General features: G+C 40.7%; 1 pseudogene; it reads left to right on the top strand.

Moving 5' to 3' along the window:
* The first annotated feature begins 485 nt into the window (after positions 1-485).
* Positions 486-1,223, top strand: LOC121433476 (annotated as a pseudogene).
* Positions 1,224-21,639: the final 20,416 nt, after the last annotated feature.

Genomic DNA, 21,639 nt, shown 5'->3' on the forward strand with positions numbered 1-21,639 from the left:
CTCCTCCTCCTCCTCTTCCTTAACAAAATCATTAGAAAAGTCCGTTCTTATCTGACAATTTGTATGCCTTCCACTGGAATTTCTGGATGCAAAACTCTGAGTCATAAAAAGACAAACTGATACAGGATAAGAAAATGATTAGCTCAAAGTGAAGTGTTACTTTAAGTCATTTGTAACAATATCAGTGCAAGAGTGGAATTCCACAATGACATTTCTCAGCTGTAGGTCTTATTGTATTTTCCTTGATCTTTCTTTAAAAGTGAAGCGTAAGGAAAAGCAAAATCCTCATTTACTACAAAATTAGTCTCTCCTCAAATTACCAAGAGAAGTTGCAGTCCAGAAAGGCAACCTTATTCATTATTTTTTATCAACATTCTTTGTTTGCTTTTGTCACAGACCAGTTGAAATTTTCTCTTTAGAACACAGACTTTAGACTGTGTTTAGAAGTTTTAATCCAGCTCTTCTCTTTTTCTGGAAAACACCAAATGGCGGATCATGCCAGTGCAGAGGGAGGGCCCCCGAGGATTCGGGGGCCCAGGATTAGGAGGCCGTGGTGGCTTCTGCAGAGGATTCGGCAGCGGTCTGAGGGGCCACGGCTGCGGTTGAGGCCGTGGCCAAGGCCACGGGGCTCGCAGAGGTAAAGCTGAAGCCAAGAAGTGGATTTCCGTCACCAAGCTGGGCCACCTGGTTAAGGACATGAAGATCAAGTCCATAGAGGAGATCTACCTGTTCTCCCTGCCCATTAAGGAGTCTGAGATTGTTGACTTTTTCCTGGGAGCTTCCCTAAAGGATGAGGTTCTGAAGATCATGCCCGTGCAGAAGCAGACCAGGGCAGGCCAGTGGACCAGGTTCAAGGCTTTCGTCGCTATTGGGGACTACAATGGTCACGTAGGTCTCGGTGTCAAGTGCTCCAAGGAGGTAGCCACTGCCATCCGAGGGGCCATCATCTTGGCCAAGCTTTCCATTGTCCCTGTGCGGAGAGGCTACTTGGGGAACAAGATTGGCAAGCCCCACACTGTTCCTTGCAAAGTGACAGGTCGCTGTGGTTCTGTGCTGGTGCGTCTCATCCCTGCCCCAGAGGCATTGGCATAGTCTCTGCTCCTGTGCCCAAGAAGCTACTGATGATGGCTGGCATTGATGACTGCTACACATCAGCCAGGGGCTGCATTGCCACTCCGGGCAACTTTGCCAAGGCCACCTTGGGTGCCATCTCTAAGACCTGACACGCTAGCGTATGAAGAGCAATTTATGCGACCCACCTCCCTAGTTCTGGAGAAAGTGTGAATAGTGGACTGGGAACCCGACTTACCTCACACGTTTCCTAACCCACTACTACAAGGCTTGGATGTCTTGTGGGTACTGTTTTTAGTCTTGAATGTGTATCTTGGTCATTAGATAATATGTAACTTGGTTATTTGGGAATGAACTCCTATTTCTCCCTCTGGACCCATGTTTTTTTTTTTTTTTTTTGTTGTTGTTGTTGTTGTTATTTTTTTCGAGACAGGGCTTCTCTGTGGCTTTGGAGCCTGTCCTGGAACTAGCTCTGTAGACCAGACTGGTCTCAAACTCACAGAGATCCGCCTGCCTCTGCCTCCCGAGTGCTGGGATTAAAGGCGTGCGCCACCCTCGCCCGGCTGGACCCATGTTTTTAATGTAAGTGCATTCAGTATGAGAAGGATGAATGTTCATAGTTTACTAGCTAGTAGTGAGAAGGAAGTTTGGGACTTCTGGATGTTGAGTCTTTATCTATTGTTTTCAATAACGACGGGTCTGTGGTCTGCTCTCATCTTTCTGGCCCCTGATTAGGAATCAGGAGCAGTTCTGGCAGAATGCCTTTGCAGCTTTTTGGAAGTGATACAGCGTGAATGTGGTCATAAACAATGAAACAGTAGGGTCTCAGCATTATTCTCCATTCTCCAGTGGTCATCCTGTGTTCAAAGATAGGACACAAGCTGTTATCCCTGGGGACAAGTGACACCTTTGTGATGCATGTGTTTTATCTTCCCTGTAACTGCTTCAGCACGCAAGTCGAGGGTTCTGAAAGCACAGCTGTGTTGTTTGGTCAGCTGATTCAAAAATGGAAGATAACGATGATGTGGTCTAGTGGTGTGCACGTGCGTTTCAATGTTAGCAGCTCTGATGTGTAATCGCGCCCAACTCTCCTTGGGCTGACTCAGATTATTTAAGAAAAATAACCCAACTTCCCTCTCATTGCCCCCTACCTGTAAAATGGAGGAAAGTGTTCTTTCTGAACAAAGAGAATTTTAACTTTTGATAATGGATATTTCTAATTACTCTGGAAACAAACACAGTAACGAGAGTAAATATGCACACAGATACATAGACACATTTTTAGACTCTTAAGTTTCCTTCTCTTCCTTTCAAATCTTAGGGGAGAATTAAGATGAGAGCAAGGACACTCTTGAATTTTTCTTTCCATTTTAAAGGTGTCTTATTCCTAGTTCAACAGCATAGGGAAAGATTTTTCTCAGCTCCTGGGCTACACAGGGATTCAAATTCCCCAGGTTAGTGGCGACATCTCACAGAGAGATTGGGAGTTTTCAAAGCTCCATTTTCTTTTCACTATTTCCCTGTCTGCCTTGGGTAGCAATGTTAGGGACTCCATAGGTTAGAGTGAGTACAGAATGGATAGGTATCAGGGGTTGCAGTAAGTTGGGACTTGCCAAGCCTTAGATTCAGACTCTAAAACCTAAGCATCCCTGGTTCACAAAGGACAATTTGACCAGAAACAGGTACCATCCATGCTTGTCTAAAAGAATCTCAAAGTATTTAAAAATACCTTGAAATTCGAGTAAACTATTTTAGCTTTTATGTTACATTACATTGTCAAAATATTATGTCCAAAATGCCTTTTGGGAATGACATCATTAAATTTCATCCTTTAGGTTTAATTTTTAATCAGGAAAAGCATAGTAAATAAGTGTCCAAAATTCTGGACACATGGAAAAGGAGTATCGTTAATACGTTTTCATTAATATTTGGACCCATTGCTTTATTTCAAAATACTACACCTGAAAAGGTATACTTAAAGATTTAAAAAAATAAATATGGCTGCAAAGCTGGCTCAGTTCAGAAAGTGCTGTAGCACAGCAAGATGCTGTAGAGTACTTGATAGTCCACTGATGGGGAGGCAGAGACACCCAGACCCTGAGGCTCCCTTGGTTGTCCATCCAGACAATGAGCCTAAGTCCCAGTGACAGATCTGTCCTCAAAGAACCAACTAGACACCTGACCTGGGAAACAGCACCCGAGTTTGACTCTCCACCCCCATTGCATGTACTGTAGCACATATTTGTACACACAGATGAACACATACAAATTAAAAATATACATTGAACTTATTAACTTAAAAATGTTACCATCACATGGCTCTAAATGACTTTCTGCATGTTTTGGACCTTGTGAATATAAAATGTGTTCATGATTAAAAAAATGGCTTAATGGAAAGAAATTAAGTATCCAGGTATGGTGACACACATCTTTAATCCCAGTACTTGTGAGGCAGAGCTGCCTCTAAATTCAAGATCATCCTGGTCTAAATAGCTTGTTCCAGGACAGCCAACGCTATGCAGTGAAACTCCTTTTTCTTTCTCTCTCTCTCTCACACACAGAAAGAGAGAGGGAGGGAGGGAAGAAGGGAGGAGGAGCTCTCTCTCTCTCTTTCTCTCTCTCTCTCTCTCTCTCTCTCTCACACACACACACACGCACACACACACACACACACACACATAGAAAGAGAGAGAGGGGAGAAGGAGGAGGAGGAGGAAGAGGAGGAGGAGGAGAGAAGGAGAAGGAGAAGAAGAAGAAGAAGGAGAAGAAGAAGAAGAAGAAGAAGAAGAAGAAGAAGAAGAAGAAGAAGAAGAAGAGTGAGAAATAAATTGAATAAATAAATAAAAATATATCAGATTCTGGACATTGTTCTAGTATCCTCAAGGTGGAGACCAAATATCTAAACTCTTCATCTCTCTATTTTTAAACCCTTGCTCTTGGAAAAACTTTGTGATTTTGAATTCTTGCTTCAGGGTTCTTTCAAGTATGGGTGAAAAATACATTCATTATATTTTAGGCCTGATACACAAAGAGGATTTTGCATCTCTCAGCTGTCATCCTACTGTCAGATTTTTCCTGTTGTTTGAGACCAAAACAAGTATAACTAATACTTAGACCAGAATATTAAATATATAAAGTATCCTATTCTCTTTTTCTCTCATTCAGCCCTAAAAATGCACTATTTCTTAACCATTGGGGAAACACTACAGTACCCAGAGTTAATTGTTGATGCCAATATATTTGATACATATAACAGGTCAAATGTTTCTCTGATACTTCTAGCCCCTAGGGCAGATGTTTCCAACCTTTGGGCCTTAACGCCTTTAGGGGCTGAACAACCCTTAAACAGGGGTGAAATATCAGATATCTGTCGTATCAGACATTTATATCACAATTCATAACAGTAGCAAAATTATACTTATGAAGTAGCAATAAAAATAATTTTATAGTTGGGCATCACCATATAAGGAACTACATTAAAGAGTTGCAGCATTGGGAAATTTGAGAATCACTGCTTTAGGGTGTATAACTATAAACCAAGTGTTGATAAAATGAAATTCATTCTAACTTATACCAGGCAGCCTTAGTCTACATTATTCTCCATAGGACTAGCAAAATAGGGTTTTCATATTGTTCTTGTTAGTTTGTAATGTCAGCTTAACACACTTAGGAAAAGGGACCCACACCTGAAGAACTGTTTCTGTGGGACTGGCCTGTGGGCAAGTCTGTGGGGTATTTTCTTGAATGCTAATAATAGGAGAGTTCTGTCTAGTGTGGGAGCTGCCATCCTTTGGGCAGATGGGTCTGAGGTGTATAAAAGAGTACCTGGAGAAAAACTGAGTAGCTGCATGTGGAACAGGGCACAAGCCAATAAACATCATTCCTTCGTTAACTGTGCTTCTCTTCCTGCCTGCAGCATCTTGCCTCCACTTCCCTTGATGACGGACTATAAGACACAAGAGGAAATAGAAACTCTTCCCTCAGCTAAGTTACTTTTGCTCAACATTTTATCACAGCAATGGAGAAGCAAACTAGAACAGAAATGGGTACCAAGAGTTCAAGAACAGGGCATTGCTTTGACAAACAGGCCCGTGTTGTTTGGGAAGGGAGTGTAGAAGATTTTAGGACTTTGGACTGGAAAAGTCATTGAGTGTTCAGAGCTCAATCAGCTACTGTTATGGGAGTTTTAAAGGTGAAAATAGCTGGAGAAATGCAAAGCATGAGGCCTGATTTGTGAAGTTTCAAAGGTAAGTTGGAGCATCCCCACAAAGATTATCAGGGCCATTGCTGTGATTCATTATAAGTAAAAAATCAAAAGAAGCAAAACCTTTCGGCTGCAGGGGATACTGGCTGGCGGGGTCTCAAAAGTCTGACCTGATTAAGAAGAGACCAGACCATGGAGGTGAAGTATTCCAGGGGGTGTCTCCTCAGCGTCACCACACAGAAGCTGTGGGCCAGAGGGGACCAAGGATGCATCTCAAAATGGCAGCTGAACTTGGCAATGTGTATGTCTCCCACACCTTAATGGTTACAGTTTTGACAATAGGAAGGGGTCTTGAAGAGCAGCTGGGGCTTGACACTAAGTGACAAATTTGGAAAAGAGGCCTGAAAGGCCATTGGTAAAGTTGAAGTCTTAGTTGCAGTCATGACTCCTGCATGTTGGAGATGCTAGAACTGTGGGAAGATCATTGAGAATAAGAAGTGTGGGACATAGCCTGCACGAGCCTAGGAGACAAGTTGGACAGTTCTAGAACTAGGGGGATGGGACTGTCTTTGGAGTGGAGAAGAGCAGGAGTGAGCCCAGGTGTTGGCCACTACACTGTCCTCACTGTCAGATTTTGGTTTTGCTTTGATATGATTATAAATTTGTGCTGGTTCTTTCTCTTGGAATAAGAAAATACGTAATTAATTTTGGATTTTACAGACACTCACAGATAAAAGTTTTTTTTTCTTTTAAGGATTTAAATTTTTAAATTTTTGTGTCATACTTTTAAATAGATATTAAGATGGGATTTTGGGAATAAACGAGAAAGGAAAGGTTATAGCTAAGGTGACGTGTTTGTGTGTCAAGTTGATAATTAACAAGGGATGAAGTGTGCTAATTATTTCTGTTGTGAACTTGAAATGATTTGGAAAAGTGACCTTACCTAAAGAACTGCTTCAGTGAACTGGCTTGTGTGTGCCCTCGAGGCATTTGATTGCTCACTGATACAGTGGGTGCAGCAGACTTTGGGCACTGCTGTCCCTGAACCTGGGCAGTAGAAAAAGGGTGGCTGGTCATGAGCCTGGGTGCAAGTCACGGAACAGCATTTCTCTGTGGCATCTGCCCCAGTTCCTGCCTTCCTGCCCTGAGTTCCTGCCTTGGCTGCCCTTAATGAAGGAGTATGAACTGTTAGAGGAAAGAAACCATTCCCCCGACAAGTCGCTTTTGGTCCGTGTATTGTCACGGTAACAGAGAAGTAAATTAGAACATATATCTACAAATCTGAGGATCAGAGTCTACAAGCTGATAAACTCACAGGCAATATGCTCGTTTTTCATTTCCTCTGATGTCTGCAGCTCTGACTTTGTTTTTACAAACTTATCTTTGCAGTGCCATGCATCTGATCACACCTAGAAGTTGATGCAGATCAAACCCCCCAAAAAGGATCACTCTTATTCCATGCTTAATGAAAATGAGCTTAAAATATTGACGTAAATCCTAAAATTCAAGGGAGGCTGCGCTGTGGTATACAGCAGTTTTCTAGGATTGCGTTTCTGCCTTTCTTATGTCATCTTCCTTTAAATTGCTGGGTAAATTTGACAGTTCTAGGAACAGAGGCACTAATAGCAGTTTCAGGAACAAGGCTTGAACAAGCTTTTCTGCATCACCCCTGTGTCTCAACTTGGGCTGTACCAAATGCCTAATTTTAGTATTTGACTCAACACCAAACACCTGGAAATGGCATTCAGCCAGAGAGAAGCACAAAGCTAAACAGTGGGAGAGCAAGTACATCTGTCTCCTCTTGTTTTCCCCTTCTCAGCTATTAGGTAAATAAGGTAGTTATTAGGTAAATAAGGTAGTTATTACATGATGACTTATGCAAAGCCTGCAATTTCAGTGTTCACATTTCATGTTACCAACATTTATGGGGCTGCTCAGTACATAACGTTTAGATAATATTTGTATGAAAACCAGCTTGACTTCCTTCCTGATGCTAACTCTCAGAAAGGACATCAAACCGCTATTTTCTTGAAAAAGAATGCATACATGAAGCAAGGCAGGTGTTGGACTTAGTGGAATGAAGTTGGAATCTGCCAAGTTTTCAGCTGCTGGATTTGCTTGAGGGTGCCGCCACGCTCGTGCATGTCATAGCACTCAGGACTCCTGACTCCATTTCTGGACCCACAGAAACCACATTTCCTCTCTTCCCTTCTCACTTCACCAATCCACAAACCCTTTAACAACCCCTGAAATATAGAGACATTTCCCGACATCTCCACAAATATAACAGAAAGCTTTAGTGGTCTCATGTAACCAAACTTATAACCATGTGCACGCCTCCTGTGACCAAGAGAATCACTCATTTCTCTCGTGTGTTCAATTCAAGATTCTTTGCAATAGAGTACACGGAGTTTGGAGGCCAAATACAGTTCAAAGGAATCAAATATGCATTTAAAGAAAATCAGAGGAATGTCATATTTTATGTAATGCTTTATATTTCCAAGTATGTAGTTATTTTTACAGACTGTTTTGATTACTTTATGGTGAAAACATAGCTACTTCTCTCTGGTTTCAGAAGAGACGTGGAACATAATTATGAGTTCATCTATATTTTCTAATGAACACTACATAAATTTTCTATCAGATAGTAATGTGTGGTTTTGGAATACTATTAATAAACCACCGTTTTAAAATGTCTCTTCAGATTTCATTGTTTTGTATCCATGTTTTTTAGGTTCTCTTGGTCACACCAGGTCATTTCAGACACTAAGTAGGCACCTAAGCTTCAGGTGCCGCTTTAATGGGTTTTGTCTCCAAGGCCACCCTCTCACTTCCCAGTTATTGACATTCCAATCTGGGGCCAAGTATGGAACCTATTTTCCTTTACACTTGTAGCACCCAGAGTGTGGGAAGTTACCACCTTGTGTCAGCTTGCTAGGAATACCAGAACAATACCACAGATGGAGGGGCTCACCCCACATAGATATAGTCTCTCGGCATTTGGGGGCTTTAGAAGAACAAGGCCACCGTATCAGTAGCTTTGTTTTTTTTTTTTTTTTGATTCCTCTCTCTATGACTCGGTCCATCTTCCCATCATGTTCTTAGATGTACTTCCCTTTGTGCGCCCATATTACTCTTTTTGTAGGGACAACACTGAGATTATACTGGGGCCCATCCTGTTTGCTTCAATTTATGTGAACCCCCTCTTTAAAACTAATAGAGTCACATTCAGAGGTATGGAGCATTCCAGCTTCAAGGTATGAATTAAGGGGGGGATGTGGCTCAACTCCTAACATAGCCCATAGGTGATGAATGTAGAGAAGGAAATTGATGGGTAAATTCTTCTTCGATTCTTCCCTTCAACAGTTGGTCTTGATTCATATTTTATGTAATTCCTCTCAGAGAGACGGTGAACAAACTAGACACTTAGTTCGATGGTCTACTGACAAGTCGACTTGCTGTTGGCTCTCCTTCCTCTTTTACCTGGCTCCTAATGCTTGATTCCTTCCTGGTCCCAGGAGCAAATGACCTATATAAAGCTTCCACCCCTGCTTTGTTCCCTGGACAGTCTCAGCAGATACACATCACCTCACCTTGTAACAGTCAAGCAATGTAGATCTTACTATTACTTTACTGACAAAGAAGTGTGTGAAGGAAATGACTTGGTCAAGGTCACAGAGCCAGAAAGTTATACAAACACATTTTGTCTCCTTGCAGGTCCTATAATCTATTAGCAATTTCCATATAATATCAATATAAACTTAGGTCATTTTCCTTAGCAATTAAATAATCTTTTAATGTACTAAAGCTAAAGTAAAGAACTCCCCAAGAGACTGCTGCATCTCTTCATCCTTCAGTAATGCTTCCCTCTCTCTTCTTTTCTTTTTTTTCTTTCTTTCTTTTTTTTTTTTTTTTGATATTTCGAGACAGAGTTTCTCCGTAGATTTTTGGTTCCTGTCCTGGAACTAGCTCTTGTAGACCAGGCTGGCCTCAAACCCACAGACATCCACCTGCCTCTGCCTCGCGAGTGCTGGGATTAAAGGCGTGCACCACCACAGCCTGGCTCCTTCCTCTCTCTTCAACTCTTCATCTCTTCATCCTTCAGTAATGCCCCTTCTTCTCTCTCCCAAATCTGCAATTTGATCATCCTTTTCCCAAGCTTTCCATATTTTCGAAACTGCTTGTTTTCAATTACAAAATATAAAAAGTACAATGTTATTATTATTATCACAAACCATACATTTTCAAGGAAACATCTCACAGTCAAATAAGGGGAGATCTTACATCTTAATCAAAGCTATATAGATGAATTGTTCATCAAACGTGAGAGTAATTTAGTGTCCTGCTATGCAATCATTATTGCTTCCTGAAAACATGATGGGATGAAGTACAATAAATGCAAATTGAAAGACTGCCTGTAGAAGGTTATTTATTATTTCTCCTAGCTAAAATCATTCATAACTGAAATTTATTGGTCCATACTCTCTTCATTATAAATATTTTATGTTCTGCCTGAGGGATCCATGTCTTAGCATTTAAATGTCTCAATCCTGTGTCATTAACAGGAAGAACAAGTTCACTGGGTGGAATTTTACCCTTTACTTCAGAATGTTACAATAATAATAGGCTATAAATATGCTATAATTATGCCTTTGATCACTGCTGTAGTTTTCTAGTCTCAATGAATAAAATTCAAAACTAAAGCTGAGACACTCCACAAAAATGGCAATCACTCTCTTTATGATTCAGCTGAAAATCATATTGATAACAAAAAAAATATTTAGGGGGACTGGTACTGTTTGTCGCCTTTTCTATTTCTTCTTCCTTAATGTCAACTAGTACTTGCACCTGTCACCAACTTTAGAGATCAATAATTATTTAATTTATTTAATTGTAAGCAGCTTTTGTTCTTGATGTCTTAATCATCACAATTCCCTCTTAGGTACTAATAGTAGTTATTTAAATCTTTGTTCCCAAAAAATAAAAGTGAGGTTCAGCAAATTACACCTATGTATAAACTTGTTTTAATTTTCAATTTTATGAACATTGTGAATCCAACTCCTTACACATGGCTATCTCATCAGGTAGAGTGGGCGAGGGGTTACATCAGAGAAGGCCTGGCAAGAAGAGCGTGGATGACCAAGTGATAGAAGAGTAAATGGCAGGTAACACTGTCTAAAACTGCATGTCCTGTTTTACCTATTTCCGTCCACATTTCATTGTCTTTTGTAAACCCTAAACCAGAATTAGTTGAGAGTCCAAGAACATGTAACTTTCCATGATACCCAAGCTGTCATCATTCATATTAGGCTTATAAGATCAGCATTTTAGAGTTCCAACTAGTAGACATTTTTGAGAGCTTTCTTCTACTTCATTTGCAATTCAATTGTGAACATAACTTTTTGAGACTTACTGTGATGATCAGTTTTGATTGCCAAATTGTCGGGACTCAGAACGAGGCAGGAGACAAACCTCCAGGTACACCTTTGAGGGACCATTCAGATAGGGTTAACCATTCGGCACGTCTGTCAGGGATTATATTGATTAGTTGAAGAGAGCCTGGAAGACTCACTCTAGGTGGTACAATTCCCTATGCTTGTATCCTTGTATGACTTGACGAGGAAGTCAGCTGAGTGGCATTTACTGTTCTCTGCTTCCTGATTCCCTATCAAGATAGACTGTACTTTCAAACCGTGAGCCCAAATGAACCCTTTCCCCCTTAAGCTCCTGTTGTCAGGATATTTTATTGTAATGAAAAGTAACTAAGATCACCCCTGAGTTCAGTTTAGTGAAAATTGAAAATAAAATTCTGTAACCAGTAGCATCTTATAGTTCTTGAGGCTACAGTGTCCAAGGTGAAGATACTGGCAGGTTTGTTGTCTGAAAATGAACCATCTGTCATAGATGACATTGTTTATGCAAACTGACATGGTACAAGGAACAGAAAGAGCAAACTAGCATGGCCAGTTTGCTCACAGGCCAGAAGATGAAACAGGTGGAATCCAGTCACTCAAATCTTCATATAAAAACCCTGAACTGACCTGTAATGATTCTACGGTCATGGCCTACTTATCTCCTAAAAGTCCATGTTCAAATACTGTCTTGGTTCATTTTTATTATCAGCTTGATTAAGGGACACCTGGGAGAAGAGAGTCTTCACTGAGGGATAGCATAAATCAAACAGGCCTGAACTGTGTGAAGACTGTCTTGATTGGTGATAGGTGTGGGCCAGTCCAGCTCACCATGAGCAGTGCCATTCCTAAGCAGTGGGCCTGGGCTGTAAAGGAAGTTGACTGACCAGGAGCCTGGCAGAGTGAGCCAGAAAGCCATTTCCCTCCATGGTTTTTGCTTTGGTTCCTGCTTGAGTTCCTGCCCTGATGAAGGCCTCCTGGGACTTGGAAGTGCAAGCTGAAATTAACCCTTTCTTTCCCTAAATTGCTTTTCGTCATGGCAACAGAAAAGCAAACTAGAGCACTATGACACACTGACATTTCTTAAAATTAAATGTTAAATTAAAATTTAATTTCAACACAAAATTTAATTTCAACAAAATTAAATTTCAACACAATAATTTTGTATGTATTCAAATCACAAACTCTAGTATTGTATTATTAATTGAAGAAATATACAGAGAAGAAAGGAACTGGTTACTTTTAGTATATATAAATGCATTGGCAAGGAATATTAAATATTAGGAAGTTTGAACAATAAAAATCCAGTTGTAGTATGCGGCAGGCTGTGTTCACACCCAGCTCCCACATGGCTAGCTTTATACCAGAAAATAACAACACACAAATTGTATTCTTTAAAACACTGCTTGGCCCATTAGCTCTAGCCTCTTATGTGCTAACTCTCACATCTAGATTAACCCATTTCTAATAATCTGTGTACTACCACAAGGTGGTAGCTTACCGGTAAGATCTTAACCTGCATCCATCTTGGAGAACAGAGCTATGGCTACTACCTGACTCGGCTTCCTTCTCCCAGCATTCTGTTCTGTCTGTTCCACCCCCACCTCAGGGCTGGCCTATCAAAGGCCAAACAGTTTTTTTTTTTAATAATTAACCAATAAAAGCAACAGATAGATAGATGACACTCCCACATCAGTTCCCCTTTTTCTGTTTAAACAAAAAAGAAAAGTTTAACTTTAACATAGCAAAATTACATATAACAGTTATCAAGTAAGAATTACAGTTATAATATTTATATCTATTTTATCTTTTATCATAACTAAGGAAAACTATAACTATGACTATCCATTCTTCAACTCCATCAAAGACTCCAGAAGGATATAATATTACCTAAGAAAACAAGAAGTAAGCAACTTCTAAAACTCTAGAAATGACAGAAACATCTCGCTGCCTGGACAGTCACCCAAAGTTATTTTGTACGGTTGGGGCATACATCTTCAGCCTACAGGCCATAGTATCCAGCAGACATTTCCATGAAGCAGGAAATTTCAAAGACAGTTCAGTCACTATCTGCTGTGTCCTGCAGAATGTCTCACAGACTCTTTCATGAGTCAGGAAGCCCAAAAGACCATCTCACCTTTAGGCAAGTTCAGCAGTCCTCTCTCTGCGGGTTCTCTGCGTCCAGCTTATGTAACAGTCCAGGCAAAAGCAATTTCTTACCCAAATGGCTATCAAACTCCATAAGGAGCCTCTTCAATGCCCATCTTCCTTTTGAAGTAGATTGGTGCTGCCAGGAGCAGACGTGTCTCATTGTCATGAAAAGCCCTAAATTATTAAAACATTAAATGCCATATTCTGCAGTCTTTGAAAGATATGAAGAATGCCTATCTAACTGAAATATATCTCTATATATCTAGAAAATCTAACTAACATGACTATAAGCTTTACTATTATCGATGATTATCCATTAACAACCTATATTTCCTAATTATACATTACATTTTTTTGTTTTAATGACTAGAATATTTATTTCTTAACTTTACGCTCACATTATTGCCAGTCTTCCCATGGTGAATAAATAATACAGTATTTACAGGGCTTAGGGATATGGCTCAGTCAGTAAAAGCTTGCCATGAAAACATGAAGTTCTGAATGAAATTTTCAGCATTCACATAAAACCAGGCATTGTGGTGGGTACCTCTAAACTTGGGGAGATAAAAAATGATCATTGGGGCTTGGTTGCTACTTTGTCTGGTGAAATTGACAAACTGTAGTTTCAAAAAAAAAAAAACACCTTGTCTAAAAAATAATCAGAAGGGGTTGAGGAAAATTTTACACCAAAAGTCAACCTTCAACATCCACACATAAGCACAAACACATGAATACCTTATTCCTGTAAACATGCACACACACGGATAAGTACAAACAAACAAAAATAATAAGAAAATAAGTGCTTCTCCTTTTTCTCCACATTGCTACTCTGTAAGATTAAATTTTCAACAAGAGTTATTTACAGTCTTGATACAATTGTGAAAGTTATCAAATTCCACAAACTAGAATCCACATTCAAAGCTCAAATGCAAATAAAACATCCCTTCCCTGAAATTTCAAACATAGCCTATACATTACATTTTTAAATGAACTACACAATCACAATACCTTAATCAAGATCAGAAATACATATAACAAAATTGACCGTAAAATCTATACTAATGCAAATTATTCATATCTATATCATATCCCCCTTTAAATATAAAAGAACATTTATAAACAATATTTGGGAACATGGGCACAGTTTTTTCTCTCCAAATTGCTTCCTATTGAATGGGGGCGTTGTTAATCAGATCTTTCATGGTGTAACCTGTGTGCCAGGTTCATCTCAGTTGGCAGTTGAGTGAAGTAATTTTTTGAGGGTGTTCACAGCAACCTTTCAGGAGGGAGTGGTTTATCATACCATATTGGGATAGAAGCAATCCACAGGGTCTCATCCTCTGTGAAAACAAAAGAAGACCCTCTCCAAAGCATCATATCCTTAGAATCATATTCTGAAATCATAATACCCTTATGATATCCATTCTTGGCAGCCCATATAATGATATGTCTCTCTATACTTAGCTCCTTCACAGTCAAAAATATTTTTTAAAAAACACAATAATACAAAGAATCCAGACTCTCTGTGAATTTTCCATTTTTATGTGGCTTATTTTTACTCTATTACTTTATTCTGTCTCTTTAAAGACTTTACCCCTTTTTTTAAAGGCATTAACTTTATTCTCTATATTTTTTTTCCTCTCTCTCTCAAGCCTACATACTCATCCAACACTGTGATCCATTTAGTGGTCTGTTATGTCTGAATCTGTTTTATTGTGAATCTGTAATTTTTTTACTATCCAGGAGCATTTCTTAAAATGTTAAGCAGTTCTTAAAAACTTAAGTTGCACCATGTACAGGTAATACGGTACTACCTATGTCCTGCCCAGTCTAAACCTTAACTGTGCTGTGATTACGGTAATTACGATAGTTCCTGCCTGAGACCAGCACAGTTCAGCATGGAGCACCCACTCCTGCCTCAGAGCCATTTGGTGCCCCTGAGCCACAAACAGTTCCACGCACACAGCAGTCCACACTGTCATCAAGCAAGCCATAGCATTTTACTCCGAATGCTCCATTCAAAAGCTCTGTCTCCCGCAGGAGCCAGACAGAGATCACAATGGCAGCACAGTCCAGAAAGCTGGCATTTTAAAATAGCCAGTTTTTTCCTGTTGCTGAGTCAGGACAATTTCTTTGCAGCAGGCAACCCACAAATAGCAAAAATCTGTCTTAAATTCTCTCTCTCTCCTTTTCAAGCCCTCTCAGGTTTTACGTGGAGTTCATTATCACGTTGGGTGCCACTCTGTAGTATGGAGCGGCAGGCTGCGTTCACACCCAGCTCCCGCACGGCTAGCATTATACCAGGAAATAACAACACACAAATTGTATTCTTTTAAACACTGCTTGGCCCATTAGCTCTAGCCTCTTACTGGCTAGCTCTCACATCTAGATTAACCCATTTCTAATAATCTTTGTACCACCACAAGGTGGTAGCTTACTGGTAAGATCTTAACCTGCATCCATCTTGGAGAACAGAGCTCTGGCGACTGCCTGACTCGGCTTCCTTCTCCCAGCATTCTGTTCTGTCTACTCCGCCTACCTAATTTTCTGTCCTATCAAAGGCCAAGCAGTTTCTTTATTTATTAACCAATGAAAGCAACAGATAGATAAAGACCCACCTCCATCATCCAGTGGCCCTTTTCTGACCATATTTTCAGATACTGGCTTCCCTAAAGTAATCTGTTGATGGGGTAACACTGGTTTTGATTATCAGCACTAAAGGAGATAAACAGATAAAATCCATATAATGACTGATCTTAGTGGGGAGATTAAAACAAAAATATTTATGAGATTTGAGGGATCTGGTTAAAGTTAAGTCTTTCAGAAAAGAATTGTGATGAATATTGTAGAAATTTAATGATATATAAGCTTCCCATTTTATAACACAGCCTACATATGGTTTAAGAAACCCACTTCAGCTGGGTGGTGGTGATGCATGCCTTTAATTCCAATACTCGGGAGGCAGAGGCAGGTCAATCTCTGAAAGTTCGGGGCCAGCCTGGTCTACAAAAGTTAGTTCCAGGACAGCTAGGACTGTTATACAGGGAAACCCTGTCTCAAAAAACTGAAAAGAAAAATAAGGAAAGGAAAGGAAAGGAAAGGGAAAAGAAAAGAAAAGAAAAGAAAAGAAAAGAAAAGAATCCCACCTCAGGTGGCTTGGTAGTTAAGAATACTCGCTGTTCTTCCAAGGGAAATGGGTTCAGTTCCCTGAATCCACATGTGGTCATACATCTGTAACTCAAGTTCCAGGTTATATCTAGAGCACTCTTCCAGCACCAGGCATGCACGTGGTTCATATACCTACATATACGTGCAGACAAAATATCCATACATATAAAATCAAAAACTAATTACTAATTAAGTTTTCTAAAAGATGAAACAGCTTTGATGACAGACTGTCTTAAAAAAGTAAAACTGAAGGAAAGTATATTGAATAAGTGGTTTTCCTCTGAGCTTCTAAGATTATTTGCAGCTTCCATCCCAAATAAATTTCCTGAATAAATCATGTGAATACAAATGGCATAGGCATGTTAACATGGAGCACGGGCAAACCTTCGGAGGTATCAAACTGCTAGAGGCTGAATATGGATTGGCTCCTCAAGCCTGATGTTTATAAGCTTCACCTTGTAGCAGTGATAAGAGGCCATAGAACCTTCTAGAAAGAGTAAGGTGGGAATAATTAGGTGACTAGGACACGACTGCTCTTGTTAAGGGATTAATGCAAATCTTGTAGGAGTTAATTAATTTAATGCAATTACTACAAAAAATAAAACACCCTCCTTCCTCCCCAACCCTTGCCTCTCTCCTTTTCTTTCCCTACCCCTCCTTTCCATTTCTCCCATTCTCTCCCCTCTGCCCCTCCCCTCCTTCTCCCCACACAGCAGATCTGCTAAGTGATGCTATCCACCAAGGGATGAGTTTTTTTCTTAGAGAGTACCTTATCTTATGTACTTACCTTTGTGTGTAGATGTGTGGATGTGTGTGTGTGCATGCATGTGGTGAACACATGTATTCCTGTTCATGTGAGTATATGTTGTGCAGGTATGCGTACCCATGTATATTCATATGCTGAGGCCTAAGGTCCACATCAGGTATCTTCCTCCATTGATCTCCACCCCCATTTTTTTTATTGTTTTGTTTGTTTGTTTTCAAGACAAAGTTTCTCTGTGTAATAGCCGTGGGTGTCCTGGAACTTAGTCTGTAGACCAGGCTGGTCTCAAACTTACAGAGATCGCCTGCCTCTGCCTTCCCAGCACTGGGATTAATGCAGGGGCCACCGCTACACAACCTCCACACATTGTTTTGAAACAAAGTCTCTTATTTATCCTGGAGCTCACTGATTTGGTTCCAGAAGGTTCTAGGGATTTTCAGTCTCTCCCTCGCCATCACAGGGATGACATGTGCATTACCAGCTCTTTCTGTGGGTGCTGGAGATCAAAACTCACGTCCACACGCTTGTCCAGCAAGCATGTTCCTAAACCAACCCTCTAGTCTTCAAATGGTTTGCTAAATTACATAAAAGGTACAGGAAACCATTAAGAGCTGGGTCATCTGGAGAACAAACCATGAAGCAGCAAGTTGTTCAGGGTGATGCATCGTTGCAGTAAAAGAAGAGAGAAATGTTTTAAGAGCTGGAGTCTGAGATTAAAAGGGAAAAGGAATGGAAAGACTTGGAAATTTCTAAGTCTTTCCATGGAAAATATAACTTGCTAGCTGGAAACAAAGGGAATGCACAAATAACCATTTGCTACAGAGCTTGACACAGGGGAAGGCCAGGGAAGGAAGAACAAGCCACAAGTATTTTAAAAGTCCTTCTGGGCAAACTAGGACACTAAGTCCAAGGTTTTTAAATACATAAGATCTCAGCACCAAATTCCAGCACTGCCCACCACCCCAGGGCCTTGGTTCAGGTAAGCCACGCATGCCTGAACTCACAGCTCCCAAGGGGTCTAGTGATAAACTGTGACAACAACCATGTCATGCTAACACTGTGGGTGAACAAGTTCAGGAACAACGGGGCCATGCTTTCAGTTTGATATCTGTCGCTTTGATTAAAACACCTGATTTAAAAATTTGATAATACTTAGAGGACAAAACGCTTTGTTCTGCTTAAAATTCCAGGTCCCAGTTCATCACTGAGAGAATCAAAGTAGGAACTCAAGCAAGGCCTACTTGCTATTCTAGATGGGATTATCTCCAACCAAAGCACTCACAGCCAAAAAAGTACAGCAGAGCCATCCATGGAGAAATGGTGCTTTCTGCCTCACCTGCAAGCTGGTCTCTACTCAGCTAGCTTCCTTATATAGTTCTGGACCACATGCCTAAGGATGGTGCTGCCCATAGTGGGGTTATTAACTAACTAACAATCAAGACACTCCCCCACAGGCATGCTCAGAGGCCACTCTGATCTGGGCATCTCTTGAATTGAAACTCCAGCTGTGACAGGGATACGAGGACAGCCTGCAAAATAGATTTCAGTGAGTATCACAGAATGCCGGGAGAGACAGTGTTGCCATAGGGACATAATCCCCAGAGAGCCCTCCCAAATGCATTGCTAGTGGAGCCATTGGAAGGGCAGCCTCCAAGACCACAGACGTATGAAACCATGGTCTGCAGCTCCAGTTTTGAAGAGGCAAAATGATTAGAGTTTGCTAAGTAAACTGAGCCCAATACAATGGGAGAGATCACCTGAAACCTCAGAGGCCCAGTTCGAACTCCGGTGTATCCAAATAGAAGGCATGAAGTCAAAGGAGATTATTCTAAAGTTTTAAGGCTTAAGGTTATTTTCCCAGCTGGAGTTCAGTTTCACTTGAACCCACTTATCCTATTTGTTTGCCCTATGCCTACCTCACTCTTATATTTTAGAAACAAGTAAATTTTAATTTTACACACACGGGGCGGGGGGGGGGGCTGGCAGGCAGTGATTGTGCCTTGAATCTCACATTTATGTGTGATTTGCACAAAACTTTCTACTTTTATCTGGGTCTGGGATGCATTCCTGTTCCAGAGTGCTGTTGTTCCTTTGCAGAACTACAGCTCCCAGCGTTCCCCTGGATTACAGACACATTTCCCAGAAGGCTTTGCATTCCTCGTTAAAAGGCTAGGGTCGTTATGACCCTTCCCCTTTTCCTCTTCCCCCCCCCCCCCGCCTCTCCTGTCGTTTCCTTACACCTTTACCTGCCCGCTGTTACCCCTCCCCCATTAAAAGTGCATCCACGTGGGACCTCCGCGTGTCTGTGTTTTCTTCCCCGTGTAACGTCTTTACCCTCTAACCCACAGACAAGAAAGCCAGTCAGAAATTAGGAACAACAAGTGCTCTGGCCATAGTGAATATGTTTCATATGTTAGACGATTATAAATTTGGAAAGCCAGAGAGGAAGGTTATAATTTGAATTTGTCATCCCAATGATGTGTCAGAAAGCACAAAGCTAATCCCCACAACTTCAGTGTAGGGAAGTATGGCCCCTTGGGATTCCACGAGGAACAAGACTAGTTATATAACAGCTGGAGGTTACCACTCAGCAACTTGCCTCCTTAAGCCCTCACTTTCTCCTGTGGGAAGATGCATCAAGAAATACCTCAACGAGAAGCTTCCTGTTGCAGCAGATGGGAACAAATCCAGAGACCCAGAGCCAGACACTGCAGAGTGAGAGACCTTGGAACACTCACCCCTAAATGAGATGTCTGCATCAAATCCCTCTCCTCAAGGCTCAGGGAACCCCAGGGAAGAGGAGTCAAAAGGACTGTAAGAGCTAGAGGGGATGGAGAACACCAAGAAAACAAGGCCCCCTAAGCCAACATGATCAAAGCTCCTATGCACTCACAGAGAGGAGGCAGCAAGCACAGGGCCTGCACGGTTCTGCACCAGGCCCTCCGTGTATATATCATGGCTTCCAGTTTCGTGTTTTTATGAGATCCCTGAGTGTGTGGCAAACCAGGTCTCTGATTCCTGTGCCTTCTCTTGTACTCTTTTCCTTCTGTTTGTTTGTCTTGTCCAACTTTGACATGATAGCTTTTGTTTTATATTTTATTTTATTTGTTGCATTGTATTATTATCCCTTAGATGCCTGTTTCCTAATGAGAGACAGAAAGGGAATAGATCCTGATAGGGCGGGGGGGGGGGGGATTGGGAGGAGCAGAGGGAGGGGGAAATGTAAACAATCAGGATATATAATGTTAGAAGAAATATCTATTTTCAATAAATGGAAAAATAAGGAATACTTCCGCTGACTCCCTAGCCCCTCAACCTTGAACTTCTGTGCTTTATAAATTTCCCAATCTCAAGTATTTTGTTATACCAGCACAATGACAAAGAAAAACCTCACACAGAGCTAACAAAAACAGCAAAATCATATTAATAATGTGGAACAGTATAGTATTAGATAACCCTAAATGGACTAAGACAACAGAAAGAGCTTTTTCTAAATACTTATCACAAAATATTTAAACATTTATTTTATTCATCTGAATAAAGATTCACTAGAAATATATTCCACAGATGAGGCTGAAGAAGAGTAGACAAGATCTATTTCTATTTAAAAAATAAAAGGCAAATTTGGGTTTTATGCCAGGAAATCAGGAGATGGAAGATGATTTCAGAAGTTCACATAAATGCAATTCTAATAGTATGACTACAAATAAAGAAGCCACAGAGGAAGAAAGGGGCAGGCAGTACAAAGAAACCAATGTGGTTGCTGAGCTCAGCCTCTGAAGGGACACGGAGAAAGTCTAAGCATCACTTGCCCTTCTGGCTAGCCTAAACCTGCAAATGCAGGGGACATGGTAACCACCCAGAAAGCTGTGAGAAGAAACTCACACAGATGTCTCTGGAGCAGTCACATGTATTAAGACAAGGCACAGCTTTTCTTTATTCATCCTCTCGGTCTTCCCTAACATGTTTGGTTTTATGATTCAAATTTGGTCCTTATACCTACATTTTGCTCTAGGCTTATTCTGTTGAAAACTAATACTTTTGGAGTTTTTATGACTCCAATCAGGGTAGCATAAAGACAGCTACAAAAAAAGAAAGAAAGAAAGAAAGAAAGAGAGAAAGAGAGAGAGAGAGAGAGAAAGAAAGAAAGAAAGAAATTTTTTTCCTTGGAATTAGAAAAGAGTGAAATATAAAGTTAACTTGTACTTTGTTAGTATCTTGACCTTCTCCAGGGATTCAAAAACTCAGATGGCAAAACAGAAACAGCAGTCATGGGAGAATTCATGTAAGAAAGTGGCATGGAAGTGATGAATTTAGGAAGTTTGTGGTACCAAATGGGTGGAAGTTTCCTTTTGTTTGTTTAGTCTTTTTTTTATCAGTTCAAGAAAAGAAAGATGCTTTGTTTTTCAATGATGGCAAAGAAAGCAAGCCTCTCCTCTCTGTGGATGAAAAGGGCAAAGTGGATTGATAAGAGGAACCTGGAGTGTTGGCTGATTCTGAGTTTTCTCTAGAAGTTTCTAAAGAGCCAGTGGCCTTTGAGGAGCTCAAAACAGCAGTAGGAAAGACAACCAAGTGTTGCAAAGTCCTAGCTGATCTTGAAAAGGGGCCAAATAGAGCCATAGCAAATTAGTGTGAAGTGTTAGATTGACTTCAACTAAGCTTTTAGAATTTTTTACACAAAGGGAAAGGTGTGGAGGACATAAAGAACCAATGATCACTAGGAGTCAACAGAGCCTCACAAGAACAAATGAGACTCATCACAGTTCCGTCTGTATGAGTCAGAGCTTCAACAGGGAGCAGACGGTGCATACAAGAAAGTGTGCACCACACAAGCATGGGGCAGTAGGAAGAAAAGCCTCCTCGGGGATGGT

This window comes from Microtus oregoni, unplaced genomic scaffold (assembly GCF_018167655.1).
Source record: "Microtus oregoni isolate MIOR12 unplaced genomic scaffold, Mior012 000038F_ref0000394, whole genome shotgun sequence".
NCBI lineage: Eukaryota > Metazoa > Chordata > Mammalia > Rodentia > Cricetidae > Microtus > Microtus oregoni.